Raw genomic sequence first — 16914 nt, forward strand, 5'->3', positions numbered from 1 at the left:
ATAGCCTTTTATGGACCTAACCTCCAGGAAATTATCTAGCTTCTCTTTAAATTCTGTTATAGTCTTAGCCCTCACAGCCTTCTCTGGCAAGGAGTTCCACAGGTTGACAACACGCGATGTGAAGAAGAACTTTCTTTTATTAGTTTTAAACCTGCTCCCCATTAATTTCATTTGGTGTCCTCTAGTTCTTCTATCATGGGAACTAATAAATAACTTTTCTTTATCCGCCCTCTCTACACCACTCATGATTTTATAGACCTCTATCCTATCCCCCCTCAGTCTCCTCTTTTCTAAACTGAAAAGTCCTAGTCTCTTTAGCCTCTCCTCATATGGGACCCGTTCCAAACCCCTAAAAGAGCAACAAGAATGATGAAAGATCTAGAGAACATGACCTAAGAAAGAATACTGAAAGAACTGGGCTTGTTCAGCTTGGAAAAGAGAAGATTGAGAGAGGACATGATAGTGGTTTTCAGGTATCTAAAAGGGTGTCACATGGAGGAGGGAGAAAAATTGTTCTTCCTGGTGTCTGAGGGTAGAACAAGAAGCAAAGGGCTTAAACTGCAGCCAGGGAGGTTTAGGTTGGACATTAGGAAAAAGTTCCTAACTGTCAGGGTGGTCAAACACTGGAATAAATTGCCCAGGGAGGTTGTGGAATCCCCATCTCTGGAGATATTGAAGAGTAGGTTGGATAAATGTCTGTAAGAGATGGTCTAAACAATATTTGGTCCTGCCATAAGGGCAGGGGACTAGACTTGACCTCTTGCGGTTCCTTCCAGTCCTAGTATTCTGTGATTCTATGATTCTAACCCTCCCCAAACCAGAATGGTTGTGCTATTTTCTCTGTACCGTGTGACAGCTTTCGAGTAGAGAGCAAACCTTAGCCAAGCTAGCTGGGCATCTTTTGTCTGATCGCTTCTAATCTTCTAAACTACGGGCAGCTTTGAAAGAATTCTAGATCCCTAGAACTGGAAGGGCCCAGTCCCCAGTCCCGTCAGCAGGACCAAGAACTGTCTGGATCAGAACAAGAGCCAAAAACAGTGCTGAACAACATCCGTCATGGGGGCAGAAATCTTACACAAAAAGCCTTGGCCATTGCTTCAGTAGAGGATACTTGATACCCACCATGCCCAAAAGATACATTTGTTTACCCTCCACAGCGTCACACGACTGAGAGAAAGCTCATTCAGGTAATAAAAGTTCAGGCTGTAAAGGGAAATGAAAGATACAATTCAGAAAAGTTTCACGATCCAGGGTGTAATGTAGGGAAAAGAGAAGTTAATAGCAATGACCAGGGCTTGACAAACTCACCTGTGGCAAGTAGATTACAACCCGGAAGAGCCGAGTTTGGGCGATCTGAGCATGTGCAGATCGCCGGCCAGCGCAGCCAGCGAGCGAGGCTCTCTGCGGTTCGGCGAGCCCTGACACTGACTATTAGGGATGTAAAATCCTGTTTAACCAGTTAAATGTTATGTTAAATACTTAAGTGGGGCAGGTGGGTTGGAGCACCCTCCTTCCCATTGCTGTCCCTGCTGGGCTGGAACAGCCCTCTGACCATGGCACACAAGAGCTGTGCCAGTCCCCACCAGTTAACAGTGACTGGTAACCAGTAAAGATGATGCTTACTGGTTAACCTAACCATTCACTTTCCCAATGGCTACATGTTAGAAAAAATTAAATGCAGACAATTGATAAGGGAGGCTAAACACATACATGAAAACCCTATGGCCAGTAAGGTTAAGGATAATAATCTACTACATATTTGAGAGTTTGTCTGTCGGTGTGTCTGTCTGTCTGTCTGTCTGTCTGTTTGAGAACTCCTAAACAGTAAGGCTACGTCTACACTGGCATGATTTTGCGCAAATACTTTTAACGCAAGAGTTTTTGCATTAAAAGTATTTGCGCAAGAGAGCATCTACACGGGCATGTGCTTTTGAGCAAAAGCATCCATGCCAGTGTAGATGCTCTCTTGCGCAAGAAAGCTCCAATGGCCATTTTAGCCATCGGGCTTTCTTGAGCAAGAAATGTATGTTGCCTGTCTCCACTGGCCTCTTGCGCAAGAGGGCTTATGCCTGAACAAGAGCATCACAGTTCTTGCGCAAGAAGCCCTGATTTCACACATTAGAACGTCAGCGTTCTTGCACAAGAACTCCCCGCCAGTGTAGACAGGTAGCATGTTTTTGCGCAAAATCATGCCAATGTAGACACAGCCGAAGAGCTCGGACGACCAAGTTCAGTATACAGTTTCATAGAATCATACAATCCTAGGGTTGGAAGAGCCCTCACGAGGTCATCAAGTCCAACTCCTTGCCCAAAGCAGGATCAAACCCAGCCAGGGCTTTGTCAATGATCTTGGTAACTAATTGACCATTCATTATCAGTGGGAAATAGGTCAATGGAGGGATGATAGGAGTTACTATAGAGAACTTTCTGGGTGTCTGGCTGGTGAGTCTTGCCCACATGCTCAGGGTTTAGCTGATTGCCATATTTGGGGTCGGGAAGGAATTTTCCTCCAGGGTAGATTGGCAGAGGCCCTGGAGGTTTTTCGCCTTCCTCTGTAGCATGGGGTACAGATCACAGCTGGAGGACTCTCTGCATCTTGGGGTCTTCAAAGTATTTGAAGGCTTCAATATCTGAGATATAGGTGAGAGGATTATTCTAGGAGGGGTGGGTGAGATTTTGTGGCCTGCACTGTGCAGGGGGTCAGACTAGATGATCATAATGGTCCCTTCTGACCTTAAAGTCTATGAGTCTATGAGTCTATGAGTCAAGCCGGGACTTAAAAACCTCTAGGGATGGAGATTCCACCCTCTCCCTAGGGAATCCATCCCAGTGCTTCCCCACCCTCCTAGGGAAAGAGTTTTTCCTAATGTTCAACCTAAACCTTCCCTACTGCATCTTGAGTCCATCGCTCCTCATTCTGCCATCACTGAGAACAGCCTCTCTCTATCCTTTTTGGAAACCCCCTGTAGGATGTCGAAGGCTGCTCTCAACCTCCCCTCCTCACTCTTCTCTTCTGCAGACTAAACAAGCCCAAATCCCTCAGCCTCTCCTCGTAGGCCATGTGCTCCAGCCCCCGAATCATTCTGGTCATCTCAGCTGGACCCTCTCCAATGTGTCCACATCCTGTCTATAGTGCGGGGCCCAGAACTGGATACGATGCTCCAGATGTGGCCTCCCCAGCACCGAATGAAGAGGAATAATCACTTCCTAGTGCTGCTAGCAATGCTTCTCCTAACACAGCCCAATATGCCTTTGGGCCTTCTTGGCTGCAAGGGTGCACTTCTAGATTCTCACCCACTGCAATCCCAGGGCCTTTCCTGGCAAACAGCTGCTTAGCCAGTCGGTCCCCAGCCTGTAACAATACTCAGGATTCTTCCGCCCCAAGGGCAGGACTCTGCACTTGTCCTTGTTAAACCTCATCCGATTGCTTTTGGCCCAATCCTCTAATCTGTCTAGGTCACGCTGGACCCTATCCCAGCAAAGTGGTTCACTGAATCATGAATGTGGGTCTCTGACAAATTTTGGAACACCGGAGAGATTTTGGAAAGTGGTCGAGGGCCACACTCTTCCAGGATATTCATGGAGGAGGTGTGGAGCCTGGCAGGGAGGTTGGGAGCAGAAGGGAGCTTGGGGTAAAGGATTGGGGTGCAGGGGGGTGCGGTCTGGGAGGGAGTCGAAAAAGGTAATGGAATATCCTAAGCAGTTTTAGGCCATTTAGGTTCACATTGAGCTCTGGCAAAGTCATGGAAAGGCTGACACCGAACGCCGCCAGGAACGCGTGATGGCGTAGTGAATGCCAATCAGCTTGGTTAATAGCAAATCGAGCCTGTCAAAGCAATTGCATGTTGATTTCGGCTGTGAGCGCAAGTTGGGTGGATCAAGGCCACTGCCTGGATAGAATGTACTGCGAGCGCTGTAACAGGAGAGGCTCCGTCCTGTGTGAGATTTAAATGAGAAAAAAAAATTGTGCAAAATCAGAGTAACCCATGTGACGTGGCTTGCAAATGGGTTAAATACAGATTTCAGAAAGGAATCCTAATGGGAGGAGGACTGTCAGCTAACGGGGTGTTTCCAGCAGTGTTCCTTCTCATTGTCTCCAGCCACGTGCAGAATACATTTTGTTCAGTGCGCCAAAGCCGGTGCGGATGTGCACCACCAGTAAAAACACATAGGGGTGCTCTGCTAATCAGCAGGGTGGCATTTGACTCTCTCCAGGTGCTCAGCTTACAGGGAACACTGATTTCTTTCCGGCTTGCCAAAGCCAGTCCGTAGCTGGGTGAGGCACACGATTCCTGCAAACATACCCACCACCTGGGAACATAGCGCAGGTCAGACCTTGGCTGCCCATGAGGGTCTTGTGTACCTCTCTGGCCTGCCCCCTTTTCCGGGCCTGCCACACCTCCCTGCCTTCTGCCACGCAGTAACCGCAAGCTTCCAGACACACACACACACACACACACACACACACACGCACGCACGCATGCTCTGTTGTCACACACACACACACACACACACACACACACACGCATGCTCTGTTGTCAAATTCCTGGCTTATACAAGCCCTTCCAGTTAGTTTCTGGCTGTCTCCGTCGCCAGGCGCAGCCCTGACTGTTAATTGGCTGGCCTGGCTGTCTTAGCCCCTCGTGGGTCTGTGTGGGGCGGACATCCCATCGCAGCCTCCCCCTCCGTAAGATAGGGAGCACCATGACTCGGGGCAGAGAATCATGCAGCAAATGCCGGACAAATGCATGGGGGGCTGCCCAGGAGAAATGAAAATCATGAGCAGAAGACTTCTGAAGAGCCGGCCGGCCGGGGGGTTCCCAGAAGAGAACGCCGGCAGACAAAAGAGCTTGGCTAGGACAGGAGCTGCTGTGTCTCTGGGTAGTCTGAGAGGCCAATTCCCAGCATGGACTGGCAAGACAGATGGGGCGGAGGAACCTCCGTGACCCTGTGAAGCAGAAAGCGTTCCAGGAAGGAGAGGCTGATGTTCGGGCACTCACTAATGGGCCAGGGCATCGTCAGGAGCCAGACGCATACCGAGGCTGCCGGCTGGCCCAGATCTAGGCTGTGGGTTACCGGGAAAAGGCCTGGGCTGGGTGAGGAGGCAACCCAAGGAGTGGGCCACATACTGGGAGGGGGAAAGGAGGAGGGGGTTAACTTCTCACAGGCAGGACTGAAAAGACAACACAGCCAAGCTGCTTCCAACTAAAGGGAAGAGGCAAGAGCGAGTCTCTGGGGGAAACTCCCTTATCCAGCTGGCCAAGCCAGGGATGGCTTGCAAGCATCTTGAGAGAAGGCTGCAGCGCTAACCACTAGGCAACTGCAACAAAGGCCATGTTTCTGTGAGCTCTCCATGCACCTGTGGCTTCAGTCCCCTTTGGAGAAGGAATGGATTTAGTCCCAGGCATGGGAGATCCAGACAAGGTGTCTGGGATATGTAGTTCCTGAGAATACGTCTCCCCTGGCTGGCACAGACCAGCTGATTCTAGTTGAAGGATAACCACCATGAGGCAGATTTGAACCTGTACTCTCTGGAGCTCAGGGTAGGCGCCTCTGCTGCATGAGCTATAAAGCCAGCTGGCTTGCCACTTACACTGTAGAGTTCTCTTGTTCTTAGCGCTCGCTGTACATGGTCTAAGTGCCACTGCATGGGACAGTGACCACGCTAGGTGTGTGGGTTACATAAGAACATAAGAACGGCCGTGCTGGGTCAGACCAAAGGTCCATCTAGCCCAGTATCCTGTCTGCCGACAGTGGCCAGCACCAGGTGCCCCAGAGAGGGTGGACCGAAGACAATGATCAAGCAATTTGTCTCCTGCCATCCCTCTCCAGCCTCTGACAGACAGAGGCCAGGGACACGATTCCTTACCCCCTGGCTAATAGCCTTTTATGGACCTAACCTCCATGAATTTATCTAGCTCTTTTTTAAACTCTATTATAGTCCTAGCCTTCACAGTCTCCTCTGGCAAGGAGTTCCACAGGTTGACTGTGCGCTGTGTGAAGAAGAACTTTCTTTTATTCGTTTTAAGCCTGCTACCCGCACGGGATCTTTTCCGCCTTTATTGAAAGTACAGAATGGAAAGCGGCATGTGCATTCGCACACACGGGTCCTGCAAATGGGGCGTAGCTCCCAGGCCGCCCCAGACGTGGCTCAAGTCTGTCCTACTGGCTGGGTGAGGCGTCGGGGTCTTTCGATCGCAATTCGAGGCTCCTCTGAGACTTGGTTTGCAGGACCGAGCTACAGGTCCTGTTGGCAAGAACCCACCCCCCCATACGCGTAAGTTCCCATTGGAGTCTGGGGGGGTGCAGTGTCGGGCTGCAGTCCTTCCTCCTCAAACGGGGTTAATCTCAGCCCTGTGACGGCTGTTGTAAGGTTGCCCAGCGTTGTCTGTTTGTGTCTCTCTCTTGGGGGGGCTCTGCCTGTCTCTAGGCCCCTCTGGCTCCTAGGTGGGGGAAGGGAGGTGGAGTCTCCACATGTAGCCACCTCTGCAGCTCCCGTTGGCTGCAGTTCCCGGCCAATGGAAGCTGAGGAGTTGGTGCTTGGGCAGGGAGGGGGGTGCGATGTGCAGACACCTCCCCCGGGAGCCTCAGAGGGGTCTGCCATCGTTTTGGGTAAGCAATGCCCCCTCCCCCTCCCCCTCTCCCTCTCTCTACTTCCCTCCCTCCCTCCCTCCGAGTCCCTGCCTCAGCCCAGAGCGTACACCCGGCACTCCCACACTCCAACCCCCTGGCCCAGCCCAGAACTTGCACCCAAACTCCCTCCCAGAGCCCAACCCAGCACCTGTTGCTGCACCCCACCCTCTGCCCCGGCCAAGGAATTTTCATTGGCTTCCTTTGTATCTCTAGATAGCGCGAGAGCGAGAGAGATTTTGAGAGAGTTTGTGCATCTGTCTGTCTGTCCATCTTTCTGCCGCACCCCTCGCCCCAGGAGCTGATGGCCAGGCAGCTGCGGTGCCATCGTCACTGCCACAGGAGGCCCCAGTGAACCCCCCAGATCTGCCAGCCCCCGGCCCTGACTCCTGCACCTCGCTCCCTGCCCTGGGCCCCCCCACACCCAACCCCCTGCCTTGAGCCTCCCCACTCATTCCTCTCCCCTGATTCCTGCACCCCCCCACACACTGCCAGCTCCCTGCCCTGACTCCTGCACCCCGCTCCCTGCCCTGGGCCCCCCCACACCCAACCCCCTGCCTTGAGCCTCCCCACTCATTCCTCTCCCCTGATTCCTGCACCCCCGCCACACTGCCAGCTCCCTGCCCTGACTCCTGCACCCCGCTCCCTACCCTGGGCCCCCCCACACCCAACCCCCTGCCTTGAGCCTCCCCACTCATTCCTCTCCCCTGATTCCTGCACCCCCACACACACTGCCAGCTCCCTGCCCTGACTCCTGCACCCCGCTCCCTACCCTGGGCCCCCCCACACCCAACCCCCTGCCTTGAGCCTCCCCACTCATTCCTCTCCCCTGATTCCTGCACCCCCACACACACTGCCAGCCCCCTGCCCTCAAGGGCCCAAGCAACGCCGGGTAAGGAAGAGCACAAAGAAAAAAGCATGAAAAATTGGGAGTGGCGGCGAGAGGAGAATGTGCGTTCTCAGGGCTGGGTCCCGGGGGTGGGGTGGGCCAAAATTGAAGCTGGGCCCAGGGCTCCATTTACCCTAAACCTCCACCCACTGTTCCTGGCAATGTGTGTGAGAGAGGTGCGAGTGCCTGTGCATGAGCGTGTGGGTCTGTGTGTGTGTGTGTGTGAATGTGTCTGTGTCTCTGTGTGTGAATGTGTCTGTCTGTCTGTGTGTGTGTGTGTGTGTGTGTGTGTGTGTGTGTGTGTGTGTGTGTGTGTGTGTGTTGGGCTGTGTGTGTGTCTGTGTCTCTGTGTGTGAGTGTGTCTGTGTATGCGTGTGCTTGTCTCTGTGTGAATGTGTCTGTGTCTGTCTGTCTGTGTCTCTATGTGTGTGTGTGTGTTTGTGTGGTTGTGTGTCAGGCTGTGTGTGTGTCTGTGTCTCAGTGTGTCTGTGTATGCGTGTGCTTGTGTCTGTGTCTCTGTGTGAATGTGTCTGTGTCTGTCTGTGTGTGTCTCTGTGTGTGTGTTTGTGTCTGTGTGAGAGTGTGTGTGTCTCTATGGGTGTGTCTAGACTATAGGATTTTGTCGACAAAAGTGGACTTTTGTCGACAAAACTAACCTGTGTCCACACTGCCTTTGAGTTATGTCGACATAACGTCGACAAAACTCAGCAGTTTTTTCGATGTATGTAAACCTCATTCTACAAGGAATAACGCCTTTTGTTGACAGAGTTCTGTCGATAGAAGGCATATTGCATCTACACTGTCCTTTGCGTCCACACTGTTATGTCTACAAAGCGGCTTGCTTTGTCGACAGAACTGGATGTCGTCTAGACCCTCTTTGTCGACAGAAGCTTTGTCGACAGTATCTGTCGACAAAACTTCTATCGACAAAACCCTGTAGTCTAGACATACCCCATGTGTCTGTGTCTCTGTGTGGGTCTCTGTCTCTGTGTACGAATGTGTCTCTGTGTGTGTCTGTGAGTATGTGTGTGTGTGTCTCTGTGTGCATGTCTGTGTGTATCTGTGTGTATCTGTGTGTTTGAGAGTGTGTGTGTGTCTGTGTGCATGGTTGTTTGAATGTGTGTCTGTGTGAGAGTGTGTGTATCAGTCTATCTGTGTGTATCTGCGTGTGTGTGTGTGTGTCTGTGTGTGAGTGTGTGTATCAGTCTATCTGTGTGAAGACATGTGTGTGTGTGTGTGTGTGTGTGTGTGTGTGCGTGTGCATGTGCGTGCGCGCGCACCTGCAGCATGTGGGTGTGAACCACATGTGCCGGGTAGCCTGGCCATATGGTGCTGGACTTCCAGTAAACGGTCATCAGTCACCTCTCCCCCCGCTTGCGCAAGCCGCTCCCTCCGCAGCAGAGCCAGACGTGATGCAGAGCGAGGACACGTGACTAGGGGCATTTGGGGGGCTCAGGGACTAACCCCCCCTTTGCATCTTAGGGGTAGGGAAAACCATGGAGCGGCCGAGCCCTGGAAACTAGCCAGCTATGGGAGAGAGAGGGTAGGCCAGCGGCTTGCTGGACCAGGAGAGCCAAGGGCGTGAGCATCAGGACTCCTGGGTTTTTTGCCCAGCTCCAGAAAGGGAGTGGGGGCTAGTGGTTAGAGCATTGGCCAGCGCATCCATCATGCAAATGTGTTTGTGGGATCTGCCTGCAACCGCTGGGCTGGGATTCAAACGAACGTCATCATGACGCACCACTAGTGGCTTGCGACATGCCTGGCGGGCAGCCACGAGGCATGGCCTCCGCACATTAACCCTAACAGTCGGGATCCTGTTTATCTCGCCCGTATCGTCGCTGGACCGCCTGAGGGCTCCCAAAGGCTGTCGGGAACGCCATGTCTTTGTCACAGACGTGGACACTGAGGCACGGAGCCAGGCTGTGTTTGGCCCAGGCCCTCCAGAGCCAGTAATGGAAACCAGCTGCTAATCGGCCAGTCCTAAGGGGCTGTGGGTTTGTTCTGCGTTTGTGCAGCGCCGGGTACCGTGGGGCTTTGGCCATGACTGGAGAGCCTCCCTAAATTAAATTAATGGAGGTTGGTTATCTCCTAGAACTGGAAGGGACCTTGAATAGTCATCAAATCCAGTCCCCTGCCTTCACAGCAGGACCAAGTACCATCCCTGACAATTTTTGCCCCAAATCCCTAAATGGCCTCTACAAGGATTGAACTCACAACCCTGGGTTTAGCAGGCCAACGCTCAAACCACTGAACTATCCCTCCCTGCTACCATAATGTACCTAATAGCAATAAAAAATGTACAGCATCTGGCACGCTAGAGGCCTGGGCCACAACTGGGGTGCCAGGGTGCTACCGTAGTTCACTTAATAGCAATAAAAACACCCAGCTCCCCCAATACAGTTGCTGCCTGGACCATGACTGGGGCTCAATGGCAGTACTGTAATTCACTTAATAGCTCCCCCCCCCCCCCCCACACACACCTGGTATAGTAGTGACCTAGGCCACTACTGGGGCTCCAGGTTACTACCGTAATCCAACTAATAGACCCCCAACACAATAGCAGCCTGGGCCACAACTAGAACGCCATGGTACTATCATAATCCACCTAATAGCTACTCCAGCACAATAGAAGACTGGGCTATGGTGCGCCATCGCTGCTCCCGTGTGAACCATTCACAGCCATGGTCGCTGAATCTTGGCTGCAGTGTGGGCAGGTGCGGCAAAGGGAGCCGATGGCTCCGGAGGCCCTGCTTGGCTACCGGGGAGGGCTGCTTGCCCGAGGCACCGGCAGGACCCAGGCTTGTCCAACAGAAAAGCTTGAGGGCAAAAGGAAAAAGCAGCTGCTCTGCCTAGCACAGGCTGCGACCCCCAGAAGCACCCTCATCTCCAGAGATCATCTGCTAGCTACCACCCCACACACACACCCAGCACACAGCGGGGATTGTCCCCCTCCACACGTGGATACACACACACAGCAGGCAGCTATGAGTGTCTCTCACCAGCAGGGACACACACACACACACATACAAGCAGAGTAGAGTTTGCTCCTTCCAGCCGGACGAGGACACACACAGCCGGATGAACACGTGAACACACACACACACACACATACACACACAGAGCTGGGCTTGTCTCCTACAGCCAGCCAGGGACACACTCACACGCACCTTCACACGTGGCGCGTACATAGCATGGGGTTCGGGCCCTCCAGCCAGACAAGGACACACACAGCCGGATGAACGCGTGAACACACACACACACACACACACACACACACACACACAGAGCTGGGCTTGTCCCCTCCAGCCAACCAGGGACACACTCACACGCACCTGCTCACGCACATTCACACGTGGAGCGTACATAGCATGGGGTGTGGGCCCTCCAGCCAGACAAGGACACACACAGCCGGATGAACACGTGAACACACACACACACACACACACACAGAGCTGGGCTTGTCCCCTCCAGCCAGCCAGGGACACACTCACACGCACCTGCTCACGCACATTCACACGTGGAGCGTACATAGCATGGGGCGCGGGCCCTCCAGCCAGACAAGGACACACGCCGGCAGGTTTCTTTCAAAAAGGCCTGTCAACATTTTTCTGTTTAATTTTTTGGAGTAATTGTTTTTAAACGGGACTCCCCTCCAGTGTATTTTTTCCTTCGTCCCTACAAACTTTATATCATTCGCTGTGGTTTAACAGGGAAGGGCGACAGTCACCGTGGTTTCCAATCACATTGCCTCCTAGTTTTCCAACCCCAAGCATTGCCGTAGCGGTGCCAAAACAGAGCACTGCTCCACATGTCTCCCGTTGACTCTCTTTTCTGGACCGTCGATGGAGAAGCAATCCTGCTGCAGCTTCAGCCTATTTTGCTGGCTCCTCTTGATTGAGTCTCTTTCAATGTTCGCTCAGGTACGTCAGATCTGAGGCCTCAATGGGACCTGGTGTTTCTCTTGACGCTGTTTTGTTTGATGAGAAGCAGTCCCATTCCTGGCACGTCTCATTGCCCTGGCACAGCCAAGCCCTGTCCTGGCTTTAAGTTATGCTGAGAGGAAGCTGCCTGCCAAATTTGGTAGTTCTAGCTGTTTAGGAGGAGTTCTTGAACAAACAAACAGACAGACTCTCTCAACTGCATAGAAGAAGAAGAAGAAGAAGAAAGAGGAGGAGGAGAAGGAGGAGGATGAAGAAGAATAAGGAGAAGGAGGAGAAGAAGGAGGAAGAGGAGAAGGATATCAGGAGTGGAAGAAGAAGAAGGAGGATGAAGAAGGAGGAGAAGAAGAAGGATGAAGAAGGAGGAGGAGGAGGAGTATGAAGAAGAAGGAGGAGGAGGAGGAGGATGAAGAAGGAGAAGAAGGAGGATGAAGAAGAGGAAGAAGGAGAAGGAGGAGGATGGAGGAGGAGGAGGATGAAGAAGAAGGAGGAGAAGGAGGATGATGGAGGAGGATGAAGAAGGAGAAGAAGGAGGATGAAGAAGGAGAAGAAGAAAAAGAAGAAGGAGAAGAAGGAGGAGGAGGAGGATGGAGGAGGAGGAAGAAGGAGGAGAAGGAGGATGATGGAGGAGAAGGAGGAAGAAGGAGGAGGAGAAGGGTATGGTTAGGTCCCCTTTGCAACAAGATTTTCCAGCTGAAAACCAGGCACCTAGTGAGACTTTGCTGCAGATGGTTCAGGGCTCAGCCCAGGCTCTGGGCTTCCGGCTTGCTCCCTGCTGCAGCGCCCAGGGCCACGTGGCTCGTTTGTTCCTCCCGGAAGAGCCGAGACGCCGTGTCCCGGCAGAGGATTCTTTCCCAGACGTCTGGCCGATGGGTCTCACCCACATGCTGAGGATGTAGCCACTGTTTGGGACATGGAAGGAATTTTCCATCCGCTAAATTGGCAGAGATCCTGGGATGGGAGGAATGTTGCCTTCCTACGGAGCATGGGGCCATGTGCAGGGCTCAACCCAGGGGTGGGCAATAATTTTGGATGGGGAGGGGGACACGCCAAGAATTTGGAAAGTGGTTGAGGGCCACACTCTGCCAGGATATTAATGGAGGAGGTGCGGGGCTTGGGAGGGAGGTTGGGTGCAGAAGGGAGCTTGGGGTAAGGGATTGGGGTGCAGGAGGGTACGTGGGTGACCCCTGGCCAGCAGCCCAGCACGTTTCTCAGGAAGCCGGCCTGCCCCGCCCCTGCAGAGGCTGCAGGGGCCAATGTGCGTTGGCAAACAAGAGCCGGAGGGGCGGGGGGAATGGTGCGGCACGCACTGCCTGGTCTTCAAACCGGCAGCTCCCATTGGCCAAAAATGGGCCAATGGGATTGTCCTGGGGGCGGGAGTAGCGCATGAAGCGCCACTCCTCCCTCCCCCGGCTCACAGACGAGAGAGAGAAACGGCCGCGGCGGTGGGAGGGGGGCCAGGCAGGGAGTCACATATTTTGCCCAACCACGGTTTGGGGGTTGGGTAGCTCAGCCAGCGCTGGGGGTGGGTCTGTCACGGGCGTGGCTGCTGAGGCTCCGTGGCCTGCGATGGGCAGGAGGCCAGGCGAGATCAGGGTTAAGTGAGAGAGTGAAGCCCCCACTTTGTCCTGGTGGCTGCTCTGGCAAGTCTCCAAGCCCGAGTCCCGCCGCCCTGGGAGGAACAGAGCCGGGGCCCAGGCCTGAAACTTTACACCTGCCCCGGAGCCTCGTGGCCCGAGTCAGGTGGGGGAGCTGGAACCCAGAGCCCCTCCAGACCCAAGAAGGTGGGTCGGGAACTCACCGGCTGCCTGCAGAGTGTGGAAGGTTCCTCCCCCACCCAACACACGGTGACCCCTTGTGTCTACCAAGACCCTGCCCGGAGGCTGCACAGTGCAAGCTCCGGTCCCCAGGTGGGACTTTGCCCCCCTCTTGCCCCGATTGCTACCCGGGGTGAGCTGCCCTGCACCTGCCTAAATCTTAGCTGCTCCTAGGGGGAGGCCGCTGCTCTGGGGGGCCCCAGGATCAGCTGGGTCGGCTGTTGTTGGGGGTCCCGCTATGTCACGGAACCATGACAATCCTGGTGCAACTTTAAAAAGCCCCGGGGCACGGCCGTAGCCCCACAACAGACATAGGCACGACCTCCCACCTGCTCGGACCAGGGCCGGGTCCTGTGACGTAGGGGAGGGTGCTGTCTGCTTTGCAACCGGCTGGGTTGCTAGTGTGTGTGATTCCCAGTGACTAACGCCACGTGGATTGGCCCAGACGCCTAAGTCTCAGCCTGAGCCGACAACAAGGCTGTTACAAGAGGGGGAGATCAAAGAAGAGAGACTCTGATTCCGGCCAAGGGGATTAGCAAGGAAAGACTCCAGGCAGGTGGTTTCTCGCGCTGCCGTTCCCCCAGCTGGGAACCGGGAAGCGTGTTTTGTTCTGTTTCAGGGGCTCCTCGTAGCCCTAGTGCTGTCCTTAGTGTGTGCCTTAATCCAGCCTTGCCCAGCTGGTGAAATCCTCGCCCTGGGAGCCAGAGGAGAATTTGGAAGCCGTCTGAACAGCAGGGCGTCTCTCAGCTTCCTGATTTCCTGGCATCCTCCGCTGGCTTGACTCATGACTTCTGACTCCCTGTGTCCAGTTTGCCTCCTGTGCCTGCCGTGCCAGTGTCCTGCCTTGTGGTCTCCAGGGAGAGGGGGAGGGCGCCCCCCCCCCCCCATGGTGCGTGCGAAGGCTCAGAGCAGAACGGTTCTCTTGACAGTTGACCGTCAGATGCATTTTCCCCCCTCGGTCAGTTTCCTGCAAGGTCCCAGCAAGGGTGGAAGGACCCAGGCAGGCAAACAGACCCGGAGGCCTGCAAAGCATCTCCCGACCGACAGTCTTTCTAAATACAGACGCGTGCGTAGGCCTCTTGTTCTCGGAAATGCCTTCTCTCCGATGTTCAGCCGGGGAGCCCACGCAAGGCTGCAGGCAGCTTGGGCTGCCGAGTGCACCCAGCCAGATGGCAGCCGTCCGGTCAGACCTCCTGACACGCTGGCAGAGACGGGGTTTCACTGGGAAATCCCCACGGGAAACAGGGGCCAATCCCTAGCCCCGGGATGAGTGTTTAGCAGAGGAGAAAGTAAACAGGTGCGCAGGGACCCGGCGTGCACCAGGAAACGTCACGCTGCTTTCACTGCCGGCTTTCGGCCGCTGTGTTGCCGGGGGCTTGTCTGCATGCCAGGAGCCGGCGTGTGAGCACGTGCAGCGCTCATAAAAGCAACGTAACACCCAGCGCGACCCTAATCCCTCCTCTGCTGCCGGGGAGAGGGGGTCTCATTTGGCGGCTGCCAGCCAAGAGAGAGGGCTTGGTGCCATCGTGGGGAGGTCTCCGGAAACGTCTGCCCTGCCCCATGCAAAGGCGTTCCCATGTTTTTACCATGTCATGCTCTGAATCGCTGCCCTCCTCCAGCCCCGCCCCTTCTGATGAGGCCCCGCCCCCTCCCCGCCTCTCCCTTAGGGAGTGTCTGGGCACATGCCCACCCCAGCCTCCGTGGCCCGGCTGGTAGAGCTTGTCTGCCAGGGAAGCTCTTCTGGCCTGAGGGAGGGAGCGAATTCATTGGGATAAGGGTGTTGGGGGGGGGGGTGCCTATTCCAGAATGCTTTTTACAAGGGCTCAGAGCCAGGGATCCCCCCGGGAGACAGCCAAATGCTGCCCAGCTGATTAGCTCAGTGCCCACAAGAAGGGTGGTGCACATCCGCACATGCCTTGGTGCACATAAAATTTATTCTGCACATGGATGGAAAAGGTTAGCGGGAACCTTCCTCAGCGCCCTCCTCTGGGGGCATGCAAAGAGGCTAAATTGATCCTTGTCCTCAAAACGCCTTGTAAGAGCCAAGGATGATAAATATCGGTTCATTGGCTAGTCGATTAACCTCATGAATTCTGAGCGGTTACCCGACTAGTCTATAGTCCCTGGGGGCAGGGGTGGGAGCCAGTGTGCTCCAGCCCCACTCCCGAGGAGCCCCCTGCCAGTGTATCAGAGGCAGCAGTGCGGGGGGCCAGGCGGGAGCTGGTCCGTGGGGGGAGCCAGTTTAAAAACCAGGACCAGCTGCCTGTCAACCTCGTGCTGCTGCGGATACAGAGGTAGCAGCAGCCCCCGTCCGGGAGGGGTCTGAGTTCCCAGACCCGGTGGAAACCAGAACTGAACCGGGCTGCCTGCCCACCTGGCTCCCAATACACTGTAAATGCAGAGCCGCAGCAGGGGTAGGTCCCGGACCCGGCGTGAGCCAGGACTGAGCCGGGCTGCTGGCCAGCCAGCTAACAATGTACTGATGGAGGGTAGAGAGGATAAAGCGACTGGGACTTTTCAGTTTAGAAAAGAGGAGACTGAGGGGGGATATGATAGAGGTCTATAAAATCATGAGTGGTGTGGAGAGGGCGGATAAAGAAAAGTTATTTATTAGTTCCCATAATAGAAGAACTAGAGGACGCCAAATGAAATTAATGGGGAGCAGGTTTAAAACTAATAAAAGAAAGTTCTTCTTCACACAGCGTGTTGTCAACCTGTGGAACTCCTTGCCAGAGGAGGCTGTGAGGGCTAAGACTATAACAGAATTTAAAGAGAAGCTAGATAATTTCCTGGAGGTTAGGTCCATAAAAGGCTATTAGCCAGGGGATAAAATGGTGTCCTTGGCCTCTGTTTGTCAGAGGCTGGAGAGGGATGGCAGGAGACAAATTGCTTGATCATTGTCTTCGGTCCACCCTCTCTGGGGCACCTGGTGCTGGCCACTGTCGGCAGACAGGATACTGGGCTAGATGGACCTTTGGTCTGACCCAGTACGGCCGTTCCTATGTTCTTATGGTAGAAAAAAACCAATGTGTGTCTTGAAAACTGTAGGTCCTGGGGGGATTCATCTTTTTTTTTAAGGGTACTTTCTAAAAAAAGGGTGAGAAACCCTGGCCTACAGCATTAACCTTGTAGCTTTTGCTTGTCGGTTAATTGACTCCGCTGTTACATCCCCAGTAAGAACATCAGAACGGGCAGACTGGGTCGGACCAAAGCTCCCTTTATCCCAGTGTCCTGGCGGCCAAGGCCAGGTGCCCCAGAGGGAAGGAACAAAACAGGGAATCACCCAGGGGTCCCGCCCCCGTCGCCCATTCCCAGCCCCCGACAAACAGGCTCGGGACACCATCCATGCCCAGCAGGGCCGGCTCGAGCCATCCCCGCACCCCGGGCAGCAAGCGTGCGATGCATGCGTGGCTCCGCCCCCGGCTGCATGGCGCATGCGTGGCTCCGCCCCCGGCTGCATGGCGCATGCGTGGCTCCGCCCCCGGGTGCATGGCGCATGCGTGGCCCCGCCCCCGGGTGCATGGCGCATGCGTGGCCCCGCCCCCGGGTGCATGGCGCATGCGTGGCCCCGCCCCCGGCTGCATGGCGCATGCGTGGCTCCGCCCCCGGCTGCATGGCGCATGCGTGGCCCCGCCCCCCG

The sequence above is a fragment of the Pelodiscus sinensis genome, unplaced genomic scaffold (assembly GCF_049634645.1).
Source record: "Pelodiscus sinensis isolate JC-2024 unplaced genomic scaffold, ASM4963464v1 ctg34, whole genome shotgun sequence".
NCBI lineage: Eukaryota > Metazoa > Chordata > Testudines > Trionychidae > Pelodiscus > Pelodiscus sinensis.